Source organism: Canis aureus, chromosome 23 (genome assembly GCF_053574225.1).
Source record: "Canis aureus isolate CA01 chromosome 23, VMU_Caureus_v.1.0, whole genome shotgun sequence".
Lineage (NCBI taxonomy): Eukaryota > Metazoa > Chordata > Mammalia > Carnivora > Canidae > Canis > Canis aureus.
This window is the reverse complement of record NC_135633.1, coordinates 34,971,924-34,996,976: the sequence shown is the minus strand read 5'-3', so window position 1 is coordinate 34,996,976 and position 25,053 is coordinate 34,971,924. Positions and strand designations below refer to the sequence as shown.

Sequence of the window (25,053 nt, the reverse complement as noted above, 5' to 3'; positions counted from 1 at the left end):
TCATGGAAACTAATGAGAATGAAGATACAACTGTTCAAAATCTTTGGGATACAGCAAAAGCAGTCCTAAGGGGGAAATACATCGCAATACAAGCATCCATTGAAAAACTGGAAAGAACTCAAATACAAAAGCTAACCTTACACATAAAGGAGCTAGAGAAAAAATAGCAAATAGATCCTACACCCAGGAGAAGAAGAGAGTTAATAAAGATTCGAGCAGAACTCAACGAAATCGAGACCAGAAGAACTGTGGAACAGATCAACAGAACCAGGAGTTGGTTCTTTGAAAGAATTAATAAGATAGATAAATCATTAGCCAGCCTTATTAAAAAGAAGAGAGAGGAGACTCAAATTAATAAAATCATGAATGAGAAAGGAGAGATCACTACCAACACCAAGGAAATACAAACGATTTTAAAAACATATATGTATTTTTTTTCTTTTGTCAACTGGCACTTCTACTCCCCACAATAAATAATTTAAATACCTCTCTCTCCACACTCTCAGCAGATGACCTTAGCTCCCATTTATAACAGAAAAAAATATTTAGATTATCAGACTGGAGCAGTCTTATTTGCCAATACATGGTTTAGACCTTCATATATCTGCATATATCTCATCCTTCTTCATTTCTTTTGTAATATGGGGACTAACAGTATTCATAGTTTAGGCTACTCCTTCTATTCTTTGCATTCAGCCCCTCCCACTTCTCAAAAATCTTAATTTACTATTTCTTTTCTTCCACTTATATTAATCTCACCTACAAATTAGCTTCTTCTCATTAGACATATCATAAACTAGCAGTTACATGATTCATGCTATGTGAAAGAGACTGCCTTAAATAATTTACATAATTAACTCACTCCATCCTTACAACATCCTCTACAGTAGTATTTTTATTCCCATTTTATAGATTAAAAAACTGAGGTACAGGGAGATTAATGATTTTTCTCAAGGTCCCATAGGTGGTAAATGGTAGAGCTTGGATTTGATACTTGCTGTTCTGGCTTCAGAATCTTTAATTATGTTATGTTGCATTTTCGGTATTGTAAAAAAAATCCCAGTGCACCTTATCCAATCCTCATTTAATTTAAATTCTTGGCAGTTTCAACACTGTTGGCTGCTTCTTCCCTCCTGAAATGCCCTCTCTCTTGCCTTTTTATTTTGACATGTAAGTCTCTTTGTGGTCTCCCTGACTCCTTGACTTCTCACTCTCACTCTGTATTATAATCCTCTGTTCAGTATGCTGGGTTCTCTCAGGTCTCAGCCATAGGCTTATTACTCTCATTCCTCTATACTTTTTCTACAGGTTATTTCATTAACCGCCACAGTTTCAATGGACATCTGTTTTCAGATGATAGATAAATTTATAGTTATAGCCAAAACCATCCATTTGAATTCTAGATCCTTAAATCCATTGTCCATTTGCTTTCGACTCTTCTATATCCTCAAAGTACCCCAAAGTCAATATGTTCAAAAGAAAACTCATGATTCTCTTTCAAACTTGGTCTTTTTCTGTTATTCTCTATGATGCCTAATGGCACTGCTAACCTCAGTTGCAGAAGAAACCAGGATTATCCTTGATAAGTCCATATGCATCAATTTCCACCTCCAGTCCATTTTCCAGTCTTACTGGATTTTCCTCCTGTAACTCTTTCAATTGTATACACATCTCTCTATCTCCACTACCAATGACCCATTCTGACTTCAACTTATCATTCACTGCATAACTGTAATAATTTTGTTACTGGTCTAATGCATAGACTTCTCCTTCATCCTTTCTGTTTTCTGTATTTAGAAAGAGGTGTAAAAGTACAGATCTAATCATGTTCCCCTCTCACTTACAACTTCATTGGCCTCACAATTTTTTTTATAAATTTGTTTTTTATTGGTGTTCTATTTGCCAACATATAGAATAACACCCAGTGGTCATCCCGTCAAGTGCCCACCTTAGTGCCCGCCACAGTCACCCCCACCCCCCGCTCACTTCCCCTTCTACCACCCCTTGTTCGTTTCCCAGAGTTAGGAGTCTCTCATGTTCTGTCTCCCTTTCTGATATTTCCCACTCATTTTTTCTCCTTTCCCCTTTATTCCCTTTCACTATTTTTTATATTCCCCAAATGAATGAGACCATATAATGTTTGTCCTTCTCAGATTGACTTATTTCACTCAGCATAATACCCTCCAGTTCCATCCACGTTGAAGCAAATGGTGGGTATTTGTCATTCCTAATGGCTGAGTAATATTCCATTGTCATGTCTACAAGGCCTTGCAAGGTCTGATCTTTACATCTGCAGGCTCAGTTTGCACTACCTTTACCCTTAACCTCAGCGTAACAGCCATGTTGGCCTTCTTTCAGTTCTTCATATTTGCTATTTTCTCTCTTGCTACATTGTCTTTACTCATTGTGTCCTTTCCATCTGGGATGCTCATTTCTTAACCATTTGCCAATTAACTCATCTTTCTGAGTTCTGTGCACGTCTCTTTCTCAGGGAAGTCACCCTGCCGAAGTCTGATTTTTCAATTAAAAGTGCATAGGATTTGTGTGCTTCTCCTTCACAGACATTGTCATGGTCACATTGTTTATATATATATACACACACACACACACACAATTATAATTAATTTTTGATATTATGATTAATATCTCTCTCTTATGTGACTATAAGCTTCATGAAGGCAGAGAATCATGCCTATTTTTGTTCATTTTATTCTTAGCATTCAGCTTAATAACTGAACATATGCTAAGCACTCAATGAGTAATAAAGTGGTGTATAAAGCTTTGAAGATACAAAATGAACAAGATAGGATTCTTTTGCTCAAGAAGATCGTAATCTAGAGTATGAAAACTGCCACATAAACAAAATGAGGCAAGTCCTAGGATATCCACAAAGTTCTTTGCAAATATTAACATTCTGCATATCTTGTATCTGGGAAGGTAAGTATACCTGAGGCAGGACTGGTTATTAAAAAAGTTCAAAGAAGATGTAGTATTTGAGTTATCTTGAAGGAAGAACGGGATTCAAAAGTGAGCATTCATGCTAGGACCAGCTCTGTAATGGGAAGTGTAAGGTAGAGAGATACAATTACCAACCAGAGTTAGAATCCAGAGCCAAATCAAGGAAGGAGAGATACCGTTGAAACTTCATGCCAATGGACATGGGAAGAATCAAGACGTTAGCAGTTGAATAATGCTAGAAACAAATGTGGTCAGAAATGAGGTGGAAAAAATGCAGAATTCCTCAATAATAACTTCTTGCCATTAGGGCTCTTTAAGTAATACACTATTTTTCACATGATCCTTTTTTTCAGCATAACAGCCTTTTCACCCCCCAACCCACTCCAACCATATGCACAGCATAATTTATTAATATGAGCATTTATTAAGGATATACTACTAATTGTTGGAAAAGAAATCTCATGAGAAATATAATTTATTCTCTAGTTCTACTTTAGGATTATATCCTATTTGGTTATTCCACCATTACTGATTTAATTGCTAGTCTCCATAAATAACACAGATGATGCTGGATATGGTTGAACAGTTATATGAGGTTTACTGAGCTCTCCAGGTGGACAGTGATGTTGGGAAGAAGTACTAGTAAGGAAATAAGTAAGGTTGACAAAAATATATTTTTTTTGTTATGGGAGTTCAATTTGTCAACATATAGCATATCACCCAGTGCTCATCCCGTCAAGCACCCCCCTCCATGCCTGCCACCCAGTCACCCCAACCTCCCGCCCACTTCCCTTTCCACTACCCCTTGTTCATTTCCCAGAGTTAGGTGTCTCTCATGTTCTGTCACCCTTACTGATATTTCCCACTCATTTTCTCTGCTTTCCCCTTTATTCCCTTTCACTATTTTATACATTCCCCAAAAGAATGAGACCATATAATGTTTATCCTTCTCCGACTGACTTATTTCACTCAGCATAATACCCTCCAGCTCCATCCACATCAAAGCAATGGTGGGTATTTGTCGTTCCTAATGGCTGAGTAATATTCCATTGTATACATAGACCACAGCTTCTTTATCCGTTCATCTTACAATGGGCACCGAGGCTCCTTCCACAGTTGGGCTATTGTGGACATTGCTGCTAGAAACATCAGGGTGCAGGTGTCCCGGAGTTTCACTGCATCTGTATCTTTGAGGTAAATCCCCAGCAGTGCAATTGCTGGGTCATAGGGCAGGTCTATTTTTAACTCTTTGAGGAACCTCCACACAGTTTTCCAGAGTGGCTGCACCAGTTCACATTCCCACCAACAGTGCAAGACGGTTCCCCTTTCTCCACATCCTCTCCAACATTTGTGGTTTCCTGCCTTGTTAATGTTCCCCATTCTTACTGGTGTGAGGTGGTATCTCATGGTGGTTTTGATTTGTATTTTCCCTGATGGCAAGTGATGCGGAGCATTTTCTCATGTGCTTGTTTGGCATGTCTATGTCTTCCTCTGTGAGATTTCTGTTCATGAAGGCAAGGGAGACAAAAGCAAAAATGAACTATTGGGACTTCATCAAGATAAAAAGCTTCTGCACAACCAAAGAAACAGTCAACAAAACTAAAAGACAACTTACAGGATGGGAGGAGATATTTGCAAATGACCTATCAGATAAAGAGCTAATATCCAAGATCTATAAATCACTTATTAAACTCATCAGCAAAGAAACAAGCAATCCAATCATGAAATGGGCAAAAGACATGAACAGAAATTTCACAAAGGAAGACAAAAATAATTCTAAAAAGAATTTTAAGAAATTATTTTAGAGGGACTTGAAGGGATGACTATAGTCTTTTGATCAACTAATTATGTTCTTAGTTGCTTACAAAATGATAAAAATAAAATACTTTTTTTTCCAATTCTGATGGATAAATGACTTTCATTTTTTAGGTATGAGTATCCTTTAATCAGAGTAGTTTTAGAATTTAATTGGCAGGTATTACTTTGCACTGACAACCCTATATCACTGGCCTGGGAAGAATTCGGACTGCACTGTTAGGCTGGGTAATCTGTCACCTGTGACTGGTCATGCACACCCAGAGAGATTTGGTATTTAAAAATTTGGGGGAAGAAAACTTTATTAGTAGAACATGATCAGTGTTGTCTTAGGTTGACATTTTTTTTTGCCAATTGCTATTGTTTTTGTAATTAGGATTTTGACTTTGTTTTCCTTAAATTTTTTTCTTACTGCTAAATTCTTTTCCAATAGCAAATTAAGGATGAGTAGACTAAAGATTTTTAATATTTAAAAAATTTCAAAATGTTTTAAGAAGTGTTAGTTTAAACTTGTACATTTAATTCGTAAATATTTTACCTTTGTCACTAAGAGAAAGACAGTGATAATTTTTCTCACTGCTCACATATCTCTCTACATAACTTTTTGGGGACTTTTTTTACTCAGTTTTCTTTTATATTGCTTAGGAATTCAAGTGAAGTAGGAAAGAAAAAGTGTGTATAATAATAAGGAAAAGATTTGAGATTTTTCTACAAAACTCTCCCAATTGTATTCTTGTTTAAGTCTTCAAATATTTGACAACTTGGAAGAAATTCTGTAATACTGAATACCAATTTAGGGCAAATGACATTATTCTGGATGCTCTTTCCTTTTAAATTTATCAATACAAAAGAAATCATTTGGCTCTGTTATTTATTTTTCTCTTTCTTTAGAACTAGTTTATCCCAAATCATCTCTTAAAAGCTTTTGCCTGTTCTAAAAGAGAAAGTTGTTATTGATGAGCTCAATTTGTATGACTTAGAGCTGGCATATTTTTATAAATTATTGTCATTTATGGTATAGTAAAATGGTATGCCTGCTTTCTCAAATGAGGGATTGATTTTGTCTAGAGGATCCTAAGTTTTTTCACTAGAGTTCCATAAATGGCAGGTTATGGTGAGGCTCTTCTCTATTTCCTACCTCCATGACTCAGTGTGATCCTATGAAAGCATGACTTTATTTTGAAGTTTTCAGCTTATCTTCAATATGTATGCAAACTTTGAGTCCTACTCAAATAATATGCCTATTTTGAAATTAACATGCATTTCTAGAGACAGGAAGAATCATCCAATTTATCTTGTGGGTTTTTAAATTCCTTGTGCATATTCATGTTGATATTTGTAGGCAGTCATATTCCAGTTTGAAAGTGGGTATGTGAGAGGGAACCCAAAGACAATTGACCAGAGAACTCTATCCACTCAGCGCTGATAATTTAGCTCAACGTTTGTCAAATTTTTGCTGTTGCATGTTTCCTTTACAGTCTATTGAGGCTACATGTTTAATAATTTTTTAAGACTTTATTTATTCATGAAAGACAGAGAGAGAGAGAGACAGAGAGACAGAGAGACAGAGACAAGCAGAGGGAGAAGCAGGCTCCACGCAGGGAGCCTGACGTGGGACTCGATCCTGGGTCTCCAGAATCACACCCTGGGCTACAGGCAGCACTAAACCGCTGAGCCACCTGGGCTGCTCTACATGTTTAATCAACATGTATTGAGGTTTGTGGACATTTTGTAGAGCTTGGAACATGATTTTGATGGTTTATAGTCATTGTGTATTTGCTTTTATGACATATCACTAGATGATTAATTTATGCTAAATCTTAAAAAGTTATATGAAATAGGACTCCTGTTCCTGAGAAGCTCACATTAGTTGGAGAGATAGAAATATAAATAGATAATTTCCAAGTGAGAAGCACTGTGTTCATGGGGAAAAATGTTAAGGGAGCCTTGGGAACATAGTGGAGTGGTACTCTGTCAAGTCTGGTATTGCCAAAATGGCATTTCTGAATTAAACCCTGGAGAGTTTCTCCAGAATACATGGAGTATTCATTTTTCATATCAGAAGTTGTTCTTTATGTATAGTTTATCACCTTATTATTTGTAAGTACTTTGTTTCCTGCTCTAGAACACATGCTTCATGAGGTATAATGCCTGGCATACAGTAAGAATTCATTAACATTTTTTGAATATGTCTTGAAGATATTTTTTTCACAGATTGTATTTATTGATTAACAACTACAGGTTTTTTCATTTTTATTGAGGACCTATGTAATAAGGAATGAATTAAAATCACTCTAAATTACTCACTAGTCAGACCTTGATAGCATTAATATCACTACACACAACAGATACTCTTGATTTAAAATTGCCTAGTGCCTCTGTTCTTTTTGGGAGTCCAGGTATCTAAGGGATCCATGAAGCCAAACAAGAGAATGGGTGTATCTTACTCATAACTGAAAGTGAGTAAGGCAAGAGATGAATACCACAGTATATTTAGGAAGGGTCATTGAGTGGCAGAGCTGTGGGAGTAACAAAACTAACAGGATCACAAAGACGAGGAGGGCCTGGATGGAGGAGGTCTCACAATTAGAAATGCTCTTTCTTAAGAACCCTTGATTCTCTTTTTGGAAAAAACCCTAACAGGTAAGTCTCATTCTTATTTCCCATTTTATATGGGAAGGCATCAGAGAGAAATGTCACAGAACAGGTCTTGAATCGTGTGTGTGGAAGTCTGGCACACAGTCAAGGAAGGGCAAGTGTAGGAATTAGCACCTATCAGCATGGTGTGCTCACAGATGACAAGTAGTATAATGTGCCTGGGCTATGGAAGATGCAGAAATGATGTGGGGACAGGAGTGACTTAGATTTAAAGTCAAAGTATAAAGTGTGACTGTTGTTCAAGTGATGTTGCTTCCTGAGTCTCTTAAGTGTTACTGGATAGCTTTTTATGTAGTAAATGTTGACTCTATTATTTCTCTACCAGGAAACTAAAGATTAAATTTTTACCTTTTAATACCCAGGCTGCTGTCAGTTTTGATAAATTAGAGAAAAGTTAGCTCTAGCTTTAGTTATGAAACTTAAGGACCTTAACCATAAACAGCACATAGTTCATTTTGCAATATTAGTATTACATCACTTTCTGATTAGAAATAGAAAACACAATTTGGACACAATCCAAAAAAAAAAAAAAAAAGAACAGAGAGAAAAATAATTACCTAAAATCTTATCACCTTGAAATAATGACTCTTATCACTTTTTTTTCTGATTATGAGTAGGATACATATTTGTTGAAAATTGTCTTCCTGACAAATTCATTCTTTAAAATTCCTTGAATGTATTTTTTCTGTGAAATCTTTGATTATCCAAGGGGTCATTAATCTACTTTTCTATTATGCTATACCTTTATTATGTATTCACATTGATTATGCATTTTCATTCAGTACCAAAGCAATTTTTTTTCTGTCTTTCTCACTAAATTGTTCTTTTCCAAAGCAAAGACCTTGACACACTTGTGGTCCCTGCATATAGACATAGTGCCTGTTAGTCTCTCAATAATTGCTTGTAAATGAATGAATGGTCATCAGTTTTAATAACAGTATGCTATATCATGGAGGTCAGGGAAATGGGCTTGCATATTTTTCATATTCATTCACTTCATATTTTGCATATCCAAAAAGTTTTTGTGATCATTAGATAACATTGGAATCAAATGGAACTAATATTTACTGCCTGAAGCAAACTTTAAAAACTTGAAACGAAGAGACGTTTACACTTGTAGGACTATGGAAAATTGATATAGAAGGTATTTTCAAATGCTGAACTTGATAGTGCAAGAGGTCAAAATTACCATACATTTTAAATAACGTCTTTTCAGGCCTTGGACCATGCATTTCTATTTTTAAAAGTTTTAATTGCTTTTGTCAGTGTTGTATGTTTCTTTGTTTTGACTCTTCCCATTTCCTATGAGGAAGTTGTGGGTATAGTCAGTATTCAAGTGTTAAATAGCTCTCTGTATTTTTTTCTTTTTTCTTTTTTAAAGATTTTATTTATTCATGAGAAACAGAGAGAGAGGCAGAGACATAGGCAGAGGGAGAAGTAGGCTTCATGCAGGGAGCCCAATGTGGAACTCGATCCTGGGACTCTGGGACCATACCCTGAACCAAAGGCAGAAGCTCAATCAGTGAGCCACCCAGGTGCCCCCCCAATTTTTTTTCTTTTTTAAAAATTGAAATACAATTAACATGCAGTGTTATATTAGTTTCAGGTGTACAATATAATATTCAACAATTCTATGAATTATTCAGTGTTCATCAATATAAATGTACTCTTAATCCCCTTTATTTCACCCAATCCCCCCATCCACCTTGCCTCTGGCAGCTACCAGTTTGTTCTCTGCATTTAAGAGTCTGTTTCTTTGTCTCTTTTTTTCCTTTGTTCTTTTGTTTTGTTTTTTAAATCCACATATGAGTAAAATCGTGTGGTATTTGTCTTCCTCTGACTTATTTCATTTAGCATTATATCCTCTATATCCATCATGTTGATGCAAATGGTAAGATCTCATTCTTTATTATGTCTGAGTAATATTCCATTGTATGAATATATCACATCTTCTTTATACAATTATCTATTGTTGGCCACTTGGGTTGCATTCATATCTTGACTATTGTAAATAAGGCTACAATTAACATAGAGGTGCTATATATTTTTAAATTAGTGTTTTCATTTTCTTTGTGTAAATATCCAGTGCTGGAGTTACTAGGTAATATGGTAATTCTATTGTTAATTTTTTGAAGAACCACCATACTAGTTTCCATAGTGGCTACACTAGCTTGCATTCCCACCAACAGTACACAAGGGTTCCTTCTTCTCCACATCCTTGCCAAACTTGTTTCTTGTGTTTTTGATATTAGCCATTCTGATAGGTGTGAGGTAATATCTCATTGTGGTTTTGATTTGCATTTCCCTGATGATTAGTAATGTTGAGCATCTTGTCATGTGTCTGTTGGCCATCTGTATGTCTTTTTTGGAAAAATGTCTATTCATGTCTTCTGCCCACTTTTAAATGGGAATATTTGGGTTTTTTTGTTGTTGAATTGTATCAATTCTTTTTATATTTTGGGTATTGACCCCTTATCAGATATATTATTTGCAATCTCCCATTCAAGGGTTGCTTTTTTGTTTTGTTGCTGGCTTTCTTTATTGTGCAAAAGCTTTTTATTTTGATGTAGTCCTAATAGTTTAATTTGGCTTTTGTTTCCCTTGCCTAAGGAGACATATCCATAAATATAGTGCTAAGGCCAGTGTCCAACAGATTACTGTCTGTTTTCTTCTAGAAATTTTCTGGTTTTAGGCCTCACATGTAGGTCTTTAATCCATTTTGAGTTTATTTTTGTGTATAAGAAAGTGGTTCAGTTTCATTCTAACTCCTGTAGCTGTCTAGTTTGCCCAATACCATTTGTTGAAGTGATTATCTTTTCCCTGTTGGATATTTTTTGCCTCTTTTGTCATAGATTAATTGACCATATAAGTGTGGCTCTATTTCTGGACCTTATGTTCTGTTCCATTGATCTATGTGTCTGTTTTTTGTGGCAGCACCATACTGTTTTGATTACTAGAGCTATGCAGAATATCTTGAAATCTGAGAGTGATACCTGCGCATTTTTTCTTCTTTCTCAAGATTACTTCGGCTAATTGAAGTCTTGTGTGGCTTCATACAAATTTTAATATTATTTTTTCTTGTTCTGTGAAAAACATTGTTTATATTTTGATAGGTACGGCATTAGCATTAAATCTATAGATTGCTTTGTGTCATATGGCCATTTTAACGATAATAGTTCTTCCAGTCTATGACCATGGAACATCTTCCCATTTTTTTGTGTTGTCTTCAATTTCTTTTATTAGTGTTTTATATTTGCAGAGTTCAGGTCATTAAACTTCTTGGTTAAGTTTATTACTAGCTATTTTATTATTTTTTATACAATTGTAAATGGGATCATTTTCTTAATTTTTATGTCATTATTCATATATAGAGATGCAACAGATTTCTATATATTATTGTATCCTACATTTTACCAAATTCATTTATCAATTCTAATATTTTTTTTGGTGGAGTCTTTAGCATTTTCTACATATAGTTTCATGTTATCTGCAAATAATGAAAGTTTTACATCTTCCTTATCAATTTGTATGCCTTTTATTTCTTTTTCTTATTTTAATTGCTGTGGCTAGGACTTCCAGTACTATGTTGAGTAAAAGTGGTGAGAGTGGACATCCTGATCTGTTAACTGATCTTAGAGAAAAGTTCATTTTTCTCCATTGAGGATGATGTGTTTTTTTCATATAAGTCTTTATTATGTTGAGGTATGTTTGTTCTATACCTACTTTGTTGAGAGTTTTTATCATGAATGGATGTTGTATTTTGTCAAATGCTTTTTCAATGTCTATTGAGATGATCATATGATTTTTTGTCCTTTCTCTTGTTAATGTGATGTATCACATTGTTTGATTTGTGAATATTGAACCACACTTGCATCCTTGGAATAAATCCCACTTGATCTTGGTGAATGATTTTTAAAAATATATTTTTGGGTTTAGCTTACTAAAATTTGTTGAAGATTTTTGCAACTATATTCATCAGAGATACTGGTGAATAGTTTTATTTTTTTGTAGTGTCTTTTTCTGGTTTTGGTATCAGAGTCATATTGGACTTGTATAATAAATTTGGAAAATTTCTTTCATCTTCTATTTTTTTGAAATAATTTGAGAAGGATGGGCATTAACTCTTTTTGGTAGAATTTGGTAAGATTCACCTGTGAAGACCTCTGGCCCTGGACTTTTGTTTGTTGGGATTTTTTTGATTATTGATTCAATTTCATTGCTAGTAATTAGTCTGTTCAAATTTTCTATTTCTATCTGAATCAGGAAGGTTTGGGGAGGTTGTATGGTTTTAGGAATCGATCTATGTCTTCTAGGTTGTCCAATTTGTGGGCATATAATTTTTCATAGTGTTCTCTTATAATACTTTTATTTCTGTCATGTTGCTTATTATTTTTCCTCCATTTCATTTTTTTTGTTGAGCCTAGCTAAAGGTTTATTAATTTTATTTATTTTTTCCAAGAACTAGCTCCTGGTTTCATTGAACTGTTCTTTGGCTTATTTTAGTCTCTATTTTTATTATTTCCTTCCTTCTACTGGCTTTGGGCTTTGTTTGTTCTTTTTCTATCTTCTTCAGGTATATGTTAAGGTTGTGTTTTTGAGATTATTTTTCTTATTTCTTAAACTAAGCCCATACTGGTATAATCTTGAAGATTTTGGACTATTATATTTTCATTTTCATTTGTCTTTAAGTATTTTTTTGATTTCCTCTTTTATTTCTTGGTTGGCCCATTCATGATTTAGTAGCATGTTGTTTAGCCTCCATATATTTCTGTTCTTTCCCAACTCTTCTTGGATTGATTTCTAGTTTCATACTCTCGTGATTTGAAAAGATGCATGATATTATTTCAATCTTTTTGAATTTATTGAGACTTGTTTTGTGGCTTAACATGTGGTCTTTTCTGAAGAATGTTTCTTGCTTTTTTTTTAAGATTTTATTTATTTGTTCATGAGGGGCACAGAGAGAGTGGCAAGACATTGGCAGAGGGAGAAGCAGGTTCCACATGGAGAGCCTGATGTGGAACTCAATCTCAGGACCCTGGGATCAGGGCCTGAGCCGAAGGCAGACACTCAACCCCTGAGCCACCCAAGTGTCCCTGTTTCTTGCTGTATTTAAGACAGATAATACCTTCATGTCTTAGAATAAATAATTTTCACTCCTTTATTTAGGTGTGGTAAAGCCCCAAAAATAAATTTTGGACCTTATTGAAACATATAGTAATAGACTTGAAGAAGGTATAGTAATTATTTAGTATACCTTGATCTTTTTAAATGATGAGGAACTTAAAAGTACTAGATGAATCACCCAAAGTCACATTAATTTTTAATTAATGTAAATGTTTAAATATAGGACACAAATCACAAGTCTGCCTACCTTATGGAATGTGTGGCTAGGTGCTCCAGTTAAGTGGTGGCCAAGTAGTAAGGTGGATTCTCTGGTCCTAGATATCTGTCATCTCTCTAGTTACACATGTGGCCTTCTTTAGCTATCCTGCCCTGTCCTGTCTTCTCCTATCTTATCCTATCCTATCTAATCCTATCCTAATTTACCATATCCTCTTGTCAATCTGCCCATCTCTCTATTAATATATTATCTATCTATTTAAATAACATTGAGCTGCTATGCAATAACTGGTGTTTTATGTATATTATCTCATTGCAAGCTCAAAAGTCATTTGATATATTTATAGTTGAAAACATTGAGGCTTAGAAAAAATAAGTAGTAAGTAATATGTTGGTATTTTCTTAAATACAAGTGATAGAGCCACTTGACTCTATCATGTTCTCCATGACTCTCCCATCTGGCAGGTTACTCTTACCTGATGCAACTCAACGAGCAGCCTTCTCCTTCACTTCATCTAGGTCTTTGTTAAAATACCACTTCCAAAGTGAGGCCTTCTTTGATTACCATGTTTGCAGTTGAGTTATACTTCCCCATCTACTTTATTGCTTTAGTTGTTCTCTTTAGCATCCATCACTTTATATAACTTAGTTTTTCATTTGGTTTATTATCTGCTCCACCCTGCATATAAGCTCCATGAAATAAATATTTCCTGTTCTGTTCTTTGTTATTCTTTGCACCTAGAATAATGTTGGCACATATAAGTATTCAATAAATGTTTTGTTAAATGAATTGGATAAGCCAAATTTACACAGTCCTTAGGTGAACCCGAGTTTCCACTGGGAGAGATAAGAGAGCAAAGCAAAGTTCACATTCTGTGAGCCACAGATAAATCTTGAGGTCTAGTGGTAGCTGAAGTAGAAAAGGATCAGAAGAGAGCAGCTCAGGAATGAATGCATGGAAAAAAAGGCTCATTGTAATTGGCAGAGTAGATATTTTGACTTGCCTTTGTTCATTCTTAAAAGCATGATGTATAGTTGGATAAAATTCTGTTAAAGAACTAGAGCAATATGACAGAATGGCAAAACCTGATTGTTGGCCATGTGTTGGCTTTGGAGCAACTAAGCATTACCCAATGGTGGCCCCAGAAAAGGCTGTTAGGATCCCATAGGATTGTACTCTTCTTGGGGGAGGCAATATAAATTTCATGGTTCTCTAGAATATTGTCTGCCCAGGGACAGCATACTTAAGGGTTGGTGAAATATTCCTGTCCTCTCTGTGCTCAGTGATTAGAGAAGCAGAATTGCAGAATGGAACATGAACAAACTAGAACTAATCTTGTAGATTTTGGTGGTTGGTTTGCAGCTTATTGAGGTCAGGGTGCTGGAATGGATTTTTTTTCTTCTTTTGATGTGGAAGCCAGTAGACTAGATGATGAGGGTTTGAGCAGTAGGGTTGCAAGTTGTGTAGCAGATTATACATTTGATATTCCAGAGACAAGTTCATTAAAGATGTTATTCCAGTTGACAGAACAGCACTTGTGTAGAGCTGCCAGATTTGATGCTATGAAGGAAACACAGCACTTTGGAAATGAATTACAGTTTGTATTAACTGAATGATATATTAATCTTTTCCATCATTGAAGCAGGAGGGAGAATGAGCAGTGAATGCTAACAGAGCATTATATGGATACCACTTGCAGTTCTTATTTCTTAGGTATCCATAGACATGCACTTGAGAAACTTTCTTAAAAGAAAGTTTAACTTGCTGCAATATTTATAACAGTTTTTCTTTTGTGATCTATTTAGTTACAAGAGCTTGAGAAGCTTGCAAGTTCAAGATGATTTGGGTTAGTAACTGTCCCAGCTTTCCAATTTTTAAGTGTCTCCAGAAAAAGTTATGCTTGTATCTGGCTTCTTTCTGAAGAATTTGAGAATAAGGCTATTAGAGAGCAGTCACATCTTCTGCCAGGGAGGGAGTTTAGAACTAACAATGGATTGCAGGTCACATAGACCTGGAAACTTACCAGCTGTGTGACATAGGGCAGGTTGCAGAACATCTCTGAGGCTCATTTCTAAAATCTGGAAAGTGAGAACACTAGTTTCATTTTGCAGAGATGCTATGAGAAGAAATGAGATATCATATGTAAAAATATTTAGCACTGTGCATCCAGGAAGTTGATTTTACTTTTTTCTCTCTGTTTTGGGAGAAAATCACACTCTGTTTCTGGATCCTCTTCTCAAAAAGGATTTGAACTGATGGGATTATTTTTAAACGGGAAAAGGTGTCGTGAGGAAGAAACAAAGCCAATGGCTTCTGTCTTTAGACCTTTATCTAATAATATTATTCTAATAATTTAGAATAATATTAGACTTTTATCTAATCTTATTCTAATAATATTAATCTAATAATAATAATTATTATTATCACTAACTTTCCTGTAGATGGGGTTTTAAAACAGCTTTGTAACACTTTGGTGATCTATTTATGTGTGTATATATGTATGTATGTATGTATATATGTATTTCAAAGACAAAGATATATTGAGGATTTATTTTACAGTGTTTATGTAGCACCTAAAGGAAATACAGTGAGGAGAAGTCAAGTTTAGTAACTTCTTATTACATACCATTACAATAATAGAAGCTTACAGATGATTATCCCATTTAGTTTTATGTTGTTTTGTTTTACAGTACTGATGTACCCTTGGGATTCTTTTATTTTATTTTAATAATAAATTTATTTTTTATTGGTGTTCAATTTGCCAACATACAGAATAACACCCAGTGCTCATCCCATCAAGTGCCCCCCTCAGTGCCCGTCACCCATTCACCCCCACCCCCCGGCCTCCTCCCCTTCCACCACCCCTAGTTCGTTTCCCAGAGTTAGCAGTCTTTATGTTCTGTCTACCTTTCTGATATTTCCCACACATTTCTTCTCCCTTCCCTTATATTCCCTTTCACTATTATTTATATTCCCAAATGAATGAGACCATATAATGTTTGTTCTTCTCCAATTTACTTATTTCACTCAGCATAATACCCTCCAATTCCATCCACGTTGAAGCAAATGGTGGGTATTTGTCGTTTCTAATGGCTGAGTAATATTCCATTGTATACATAAACCACATCTTCTTTATCCATTCATCTTTTGATGGACACCGAGGCTCCTTCCACACTTTGGCTATTGTGGCCACTGCTGCTATAAATATCGGGGTGCAGGTGTCCTGGCGTTTCACTGCATCTGTATCTTTGGGGTAAATCCCCAACAGTGCAATTGCTGGGTCATAGAGCAGGTCTATTTTTAACTCTTTGAGGAACCTCCACACAGTTTTCCAGAGTGGCTGCACCAGTTCACATTCCCACCAACAGTGCAAGAGGGTTCCCTTTTCTCCGCATCCTCTCCAACATTTGTGGTTTCCTGCCTTGTTAATTTTCCCCATTCTCACTGATGTGAGGTGGTATCTCATTGTGGTTTTTATTTATATTTCCCTGAGGGCAAGTGATGCAGAGCATTTTCTCATATGCGTGTTTGCCATGTCTATGTCTTCCTCTGTGAGATTTCTGTTCATGTCTTTTGCCCATTTCATGATTGGATTGTTTGTTTCTTTGGTGTTGAGTTTAATAAGTTCTTTATAGATCTTGGATACTAGCCCTTTATCTGATACGTCATTTGCAAATTCCTTCTCCCATTCTGTAGGTTGTCTTTTAGTTTTGTTGACTGTATCCTTTGCTGTGCAAAAGCTTCTTATCTTGATGAAGTCCCAGTAGTTCATTTTTGCTTTTGTTTCTTTTGCCTTCATAGATGTATCTTGCAAGAAGTTACTGTGGCCAAGTTCAAAAAGGGTGCTGCCTGTGTTCTCCTCTAGGATTTTGATGGAATCTTGTCTCACATTTAGATCTTTCATCCATTTTGAGTTTATCTTTGTGTATGGTGAAAGAGAGTGGTCTAGTTTCATTCTTCTGCATGTGGATGTCCAATTTTCCCAGCACCATTTATTGAAGAGACTGTCTTTCTTCCAATGGATAGTCTTTCCTCCTTTATCGAATATTAGTTGACCATAAAGTTCAGGGTCCACTTCTGGGTTCTCTCTTCTGTTCCATTGATCTATGTGTCTGTTTTTGTGCCAGTACCACACTGTCTTGATGACCACAGCTTTGTAGTACAACCTGAAATCTGGCATTGTGATGCCCCCAGCTATGGTTTTCTTTTTTAAAATTCCCCTGGCTATTCAGGGTCTTTTCTGATTCCACACAAATCTTAAAATAATTTGTTCTACCCTTGGGATTCTGACCTCCAGACATATAGAAAAATTTCAGAACAAAAGTTTACAACAATCCAGAACATTGACTTTCTCATGTAGGATATTCTACCTCCTAATTATTACTTGTGACTCCAATTAGCAGATTCAGAGATAATAACATATTGAAAGAAACAGGAGAAAGCTTCCAAATATCTTAAAATAAAAGGAAGCTGAGATTTATTGAGTGCCTTTACATGTGAGGGCTATCACATGTTAGAACTAGTTATTGCACTTATGTGACACATGTAACATTAATGTTTTAATTTGGAACCCTGAAGGTGGATGCTCTTGTGCTCACTCACTCTTAGCACTTCCCAGCCCATACTTCCAGTTTACTTCTACGTATCACTTGAGTGCATGTTCGCTTCTTCTACCTGAGGTGAAACTCCTTTATAAAGGAGCACTTGTGTATCACACTCCCAATGCCAAGCCCGGGGCTTGACACCTAGTAGGAGTTTACTAAATGGTAGTTAAATAAACAGAAAGGAAGCATCAGGTGGTGGGGGGAGGAACCCTTCCCACTTTCATGCAGAATGATGGAGTAGTGGGAGGAATGGTATTAATGCGTACAGAGTAATATTAGCAGCTACATTTATTAAGCACCACTTTGCCAGGCACTATGTCAGACATTTTCATTTATTATTATATTGAGCATCCATGATGACCCTATGGAATAAGCACTCTCATTCCCAGTAACTAGGTGAAGAAAGATCAGAGGTTTTATACATTTCCCCAGATTTCATAGCTAGTGCAGAGCTAGGGATTCAAAGGTCTCTAATGTGCCTAGCTACAAAGCCCATGTTCTTGACCATTGTATTTGAGGATTTGTGACCTGCAGGGTGTACTTGATATACTACATCCCTCAGATATTATTTGGGAAAATTGTTGATCATACAGAGCTAAATTTATAAATGGGTTGAGTATGAGAGAGTACCATCTCAATAGTCTCAGTAGTAGTTGCAAAGAAGCAGGTCACAAAAAGGGGTTAGGAGGTATTGTTTTAAAGTTTTAATTGTGGAATAGAAAATCCAGAAATGTGCCCTCAACTCTATGGTCAACTAATATTTGACAAAGCAGGAAAGACAATCCATTGGAAAAAAGACAGTCTCTTCAATAAATGGTGCTGGGAAAATTGGACAGCTGCATGCAGAAGAATGAAACTAGACCATTCTCTTACACCATACACAAAGAGGGTGTATGATAAACCCAAAATGGATAAAAGATCTCAAAGTGAGACAAGATTCCATCAAAATCCTAGAGGAGAACACAGGCAACACCCTTTTTGAACTTGGCCACAGCAACTTCTTGCAAGATACATCTATGAAGGCAAAAGAAACAAAAGCAAAAATGAACTATTGGGACTTCATCAAGATAAAAAGCTTCTGCACAGCCAAAGAAACAATCAACAAAACTAAAAGACAACCTACAGAATGGGAGAAGATATTTGCAAATGACCTATCAGATAAAGGGCTAGTTTCCAAGATCTATAAAGAACTTATTAAACTCAACACCAAAGAAACAAACAATCCAATCATGAAATGGGCAAAAGACATGAACAGAAATCTCACAGAGGAAGACATAGACATGGCCAACATGCATATGAGAAAATGCTCCGCATCACTTGCCATCAGGGAAATACAAATCAAAACCACAATGAGATACCACCTCACACCAGTGAGAATGGGGAAAATTAACAAGGCAGGAAACCTCAAATGTTGGAGAGGATGAGGAGAAAGGGGAACCCTCTTACACTGTTGGTGGGAATGTGAACTGGTGCAGCCACTCTGGAAAACTGTGTGGAGGTTCCTCAAAGAGTTAAAAATAGACCTGCCCTATGACCCAGCAATTGCACTGCTGGGGATTTACCCCAAAGATACAGATGCATTGACACGCCGGAACACCTGCACCCCAATGTTTATAGCAGCAATGTCCACAATAGCCAAACTGTGGAAAGAGCCTTGGTGTCCATTGTAAGATGAACGGATAAAGAAGCTGTGGTCTATGTATATAATGAAATATTACTCAGCCATTAGAAATGACGAATACCCACCATTTGCTTCAAGTGGATGGAACTGGAGGGTATTATGCTGAGTGAAGTAAGTCAGTCGGAGAAGGACAAACATTATATGGTCTCATTCATTTGGGGAATATAAAAAATAATGGTAGGGGATAAAGGGGAAAGGAGAGAAAATGAGTGGGAAACATCAGTGAGGATGACAGAACATGAGAGACTCCTGACTCTGGGAAACAAACATGAGGTAGTGGAAAGGGAGGTGGGCAGGGGGTTGGGGTGACTGGGTGATGGGCACTGAGGGGGACAGTTGACAGGATGAGCACTGGGTGATATGCTATATGTTGGCAAATTGAACTTCAGTAAAGTGAAAGGAAAATAAAACCCTACTTATTATAAAAAAATAAAAATAAAAAAATAAAGAGGTTGAGAGGAGAAAAAAATAGTTTTAGTTGTGAACAGAACACATAATATTAAATTTAGCATTTCAGCCATTTTAAAATGCACAGTTTAGTAATGTTAAGCATATTCACACTGATATGCAACAGAGCTCTATAACTTTTTCATACCACAAAACTGAAACATTCTTCCTGTGAAACAACTCCCTGCTCTTCCCCTCCCACGGAGTCACTGGTAACCACTACTCCACTTTCTGCTTCTATGAATTTGACTACTTTAGATACCTCATATAAGTGGAATCATAACATATTTGTCTTTTAATGTCTGGCTTATTTCAATGTTATAGCGTGTGCCAGAGTTTCTTTCCTTTTTAAAGCTGAATGGCATTCTATTATACACATACACCACGTTTTGTTTATCTATTCGTCTGTAGATGGACAGTTGGGTTGCTTCCACTTTTGGCTGTTTTGAAAAATGGTGCTATGAAAATATGTGTATGTTTATCTCTTTAAGACCTCACTTTCAGTTTATTTTACTTGTATATTCAGAGTTGGGATCTCTGGATCATATGATAATTCTATTTTTTTGTTTTTTGAGGAGCCATCATACTATTTTCCGTAGTGGTTGCACCATTTTACATTCTCACCAATAGTACATAAGGGTTCCAGTTTCTCCACATCATCACCAATACTTGCTATTCTTTTTTTTTTTTAAAGATTTTATCTATCTATTCATGAGAGACACACAGAGAGAGGCAGAGACACAGGCAAGGGAGAAGCAGGTTCCCTGTGGGGAGCCTGTTTAGTGAGTTGATCCCAGGACCCCAGGATCATGACCTGAGCCAATGGCAGGTGCTCAACCACTGAGCCACCCTTGTGCCCCTGTTTGTTTTGATAGGTTTTCCTAATAGGTATGTGGTGATATAGTAATTTAGACTTCAATTTCTCTAATGATTAGTGATGAGACTTAGAGGTTATTAGTAGCTAGAGTTAATCAAGGAGTGATTTCAGAATGTAAATTAATAAGTATGTTCTGGGCTGGGTTAGAATTTGTAAGCTAGGTGAGTTGCTGGAAGAACCAAACTCTTATCTTTGGAATGCATGCGTCTTGGGATTTACTGACAAAACAGTTTATGATCATTTTGGAGAACATTTGGATCTGAATGAGTCAGTGTTGAAATAATGTGAGTGTAGTAGTTTCTGTTGCATATAATGGCTTAGTGTGTAAGCCATGTCGGTCTGCAAACTGTGGTTTCTGTTTCATTCTTCTTTTTGCCAGGGTCACTTTGCCATGCTTCACGATGCTCTATACAGTGATTGGCAGCCAGATGCCTATCTTCCAGGGTTACTGTAATAGGTAATTAAGATAACATCGTTTTGGACACAGTGCCTGGTACACAGTAAGTGCTGATTAAATAGTAGCAGTTAAATTATGGTGATAGCAATAGTGTAGTTTTAATAAATGTGTCAGTAGTGGAGATAATGATAGCTGTAGAACCTATTTTTTTCTGTATCATGTACTTCCAACCAATCCCATTACCACTGCCCTAGTGTAGGAACTCATCATTAGGGATCATTGGTTTCCTCCTCCTTTGCCCTATTTAGTCACATTACCACTGATGAAATGACCTAAGACCCAAGTTTAAGCCAGTCACTCTCGTACTTAAAACTCCCCAGTGACTCTTCTTTGACCTTAGAACAAAGTCTAGGGTCCTTTATACTTGCATTTATGCCAGCCTCTACCCAGCTCTCTGGCTTCATCTCCTACAATCCCTGCCACAGTATTTATTCTTCAGAGCTCTCATGCTTTAGTATCTCATAAAATTACTGCTATATTATTTCCCTTAAAATTTTGATTCATACACATTTATATAAAAGCTTATATAAAAAAATAAAAGGTATCCTATCACTCATACTTTCTATTTTTAGTTCTTTTTTTTCTTTTCTTTAGCTCCCGTCTACCCTTTCCCATCTTACTTTCCCTCTACCTCGCTTGCATTTATTGCTATAATAACATCATATTAACAACTTTGAGGTATTCTTTTGAGTTTTTTCTGGGCTCATACAATGTTATGTAAACAGACGTGCATATGTGAGTGTATATGTGGATTCGCATACATATTCCTATTTATACATGTTACTGGATGTATACAATCCCCACTGTCAGTTCCTGCTAAACCTAAGACTTCTTTAACACTACTGAGCCTTTATTTTAGGGGAGAAATTTGGTGAAAATGTTACTGTTTCCCCACAAGTCACCACCATCCTCTGATTCAGTTACTTAACTGAGGGCCCAATATCTGCAAGAGCTTGATGTTTTTAATTTGAAAGTCCTATTGTCATTTCTGTCACCTTAGACGGGAGTGTTAAGAAGAGGTCATTGGCAAATTACTGATTCTAGATGAACAATTTGCTCTTAATTAAAAAGGCTGATGAAACTCTCTTTGGGAAATGAACTCATTCAAATGGGAGATAATTTAAGCTCATCCACTCAGGACCTTTTTTCCCTCTATTTTTCCTTCACCCAGTACATAAAATTTTTATTTAGTCTTGTGGTGTAAGTTGAATTTGACAGGAGCAATTTTTTTTTCATTCAAACCATAAAATTATTATGTTGTCTGAGTTACATTGTGTTTTCCCCTCAGAAAAAATAATGAGTATCGCTTTCCCTAGAGAGATGGTCTGGCAGTAATGGAGAATGGAGTAAAATTACTCCCTGCTGGGGTTTCAGAATGGGAAGGAAACACAGGATGGTTAAATACACATGAGACTGCAGTCAGAAGGCCAGAGTTCATGCCCAGTTCTGTCACTGAACAGCTGAGTGACCTTGGACAAAGATTTGAAACTGGGTTTCCTTTTCTGTAAAAAAAAAAAAAAAAAAAAAAAGTAATTCCTGCTGTGTATCATTGGCTAGTCTAAGGATCAAATGAAGTAACTGTTGTGAAAAGACTGAATGACAGCAGGGTGCAATGTAAACATTGTCAATATTGATGTCTCCTGCTGCTCTGAGAAATAATTTCTTAACAGTCTGCTGGATAGATCCATCAACCAATGACAGTGGTCACTAGACAGAGTGCCATTAGAATAAGAAAGGTAAGTCCAGCCTCTTCCTTGTTTATTCTGCAGTCCCCAATATAAAATTAGGAAGCTGAGGCCCAGAGAGATGAAGTGCTTTAACCAAAGACACACAACTAGTTAGTGGGACACCAGCACTGGACCCTCCACTTCCTGCCCAGTATTCTTTCCCAAACACCCTGCTCCTAACCTCATCAAATAATAATACTCTAGCTTGACATGACCAGTTAGAAATGGAGAAGCAAAAGGGGTTGGGAGTTTGTTTAATGCTCTCCATCCCCATTTATCCCTGGGGGTTCACATTTGCATTTTGTTTGAGGTGGTGTAAAGGAGAATTTAAACTGAATTGAAATGAAATGCCAGATTCTCAGGCACAGAGTCAAGCAACTCTCACACCCTGTCTGTGTTAATGATTAAGTGAACAATAACAACAGGCCAATATTACATAGCTTACTGGAACAGTGTTTCCCAAATAGTATTCTAGGGATCACTTGTTCCAGGGGAGCTGCTCAAATAAAATAACACTTGCTGTATTGATAGAGTCCCTGTTGGAGATTCATAGTACATATTAGCATCCCAAGCTCCTAAGCAATGTCATAACAAGGAAAATTTATTTAATTTTGTTTAAAGGTTAAACTGACAAATTTGTGTGAAGAAAATGTTTTTCCCCCTTAAACATTTAATATTGATCCCTGGCTTGTTGTTTCTTTTATGTCTAAGAAGAAAAAATATCAGTAGATGCCAGCATCTGTCTCCAGGAAGGGGCCCTGCACACTGCTTCCCCTGCCACCTTGCTCCCTAACTTGTGCAGTCCTAGGAAGAGCAGACATGGGCTGCTAAGATTTGCTGGGCCTTAGGAGTTCTCTGTTGGGATGAGGAGAAGAGTTCAGTGCCAGGGTAAACTTAATAACCACTAACCAGATGCAAAATGCACACATCTCAGCAGATGCCAGAGTGAGTAGATGACAACAGCCAAAACCCAGATTAAATTATCTGCATCTCAGGGCACATCCATGTAGACAAAATATGTCCAGGCCCACATACTGTTTGCCCCCAAAGCTTTGATATTTAGTTGTCCTCACTTATTCTTCCCACTACTTAAACACAACTTAGAGGAAATTGGGTAAAGGAAATGTTGAATTTCTATTTAAATCTTGAATTCAGGGGCACTTGGGTGGTTCAGTTGGTTAAGCGTCTGTTTTTAGCTCAGGTTATGATTCTGAGGTCCTGGGATGGAGCCTCATTTCAGGTTCCCTGCTCAGTGGGGAGCCTGCTTCTCCTTCTCCTTTTCCCCTTCTCCCCATTCCTGCTTGCTCTCTCTCTCTCTCTTACTCATAAGTTTTTTTGTTTTGTTTTGTTTTGTTTTGTTTTTTTAAATCTTGAATTCATTGGGTGAAGGTGGGTGGGAAACAAGAACTAGACCAAGGGTCATTCTTTACCTTTGTCAAGTGGGGACTTGAGGTAGAAATCAAGTTCAGAAATGGAAAAGTAAAATTTATTTTTTTGCATTCCTGAGTTTGTGGACTGGGAAAAGATTGTACCTACTATAAATTTCACATTGGGATCTTTTCCTACTGTTCCACCCATTTCTATGGTTCTAGAAAATTGGTCATTTAACTAATTAACGCATTAAAATATTTTTGAACATCTGTTTCAACCATTCAGTTTATATAAAAAAGAATAAGGCATGATCCTTATTTTAAAGTTGTTCTTAGACCAGTAACGCATATTGTAACAAATGGTCAATTGGGAATAGAAGTTGACTGTACTGATCAGTGAGGAAACACAGGAAATTATTTTTGTAGTAGTAAAGAAGGACATTGAATTTATCTAGTAGAAATAAAATGGATCAGGTCAATAAGTTAAAAAAATGAAAAGGTAGAGAAAACCTAGTAGAAAGACATATAAAAACAAAATTGACAGGATGTCTTACATTTTTTAGGCTGTATGAATAAAGGGAACAAGATTACAGTTTCACCAGCTAGAGTTAGGAATCCCATAATCCTCAAATTGCTGTACACCATTCTCTTGCCCTGAGCCCTCCAAGTTATAATAATAATATTATGATAAAATGAACTAGCAAATGAAGAATACAAGAGAGTAGGATAATATATACTCAAGGTAGCTCTCCTTTGGGAAAAGTCTGAGGCAGATTTAGGTAAGACTTGCTATAAACTATTGACAGGGAAAAATTTAAATTATATATTAAAAGGGTACATTTTATTTGACCACTGGAGGGCTTCTATGAATAATGCCTCACTGTTATTTCTCCTGCTGGTTGGCATTGGAGAGTCAATAAGTTAGGTAAAATATATATTTATGTGCTTTGCCTATGCTCCCCATTGAGGTTGGTATTTGGAATGGACTTGGAAATACAGTACAAAAGCAGTGAACAATTCTAGGTTGTTATTCCATATAATTTGTTTGAGAAATCATTGATTTTAGTAACCTGTTATTTATATTGATCCTTTTCTCCCTTACTTGGTCCTACAAGGCT

At 36.3% G+C, this 25,053-nt stretch overlaps 1 long non-coding RNA gene across 1 annotated transcript in view; it reads left to right on the top strand.

Moving 5' to 3' along the window:
- Positions 1 to 20,884, top strand: part of LOC144295483 (uncharacterized) — a 112,344-nt gene extending 91,460 nt beyond the window's left edge. The window contains exon 3 of the long non-coding RNA XR_013362625.1: positions 20,761 to 20,884. This is a non-coding gene — a long non-coding RNA (uncharacterized LOC144295483). The remainder of the gene's footprint in view (positions 1 to 20,760) is intronic.
- Positions 20,885 to 25,053: the final 4,169 nt, after the last annotated feature.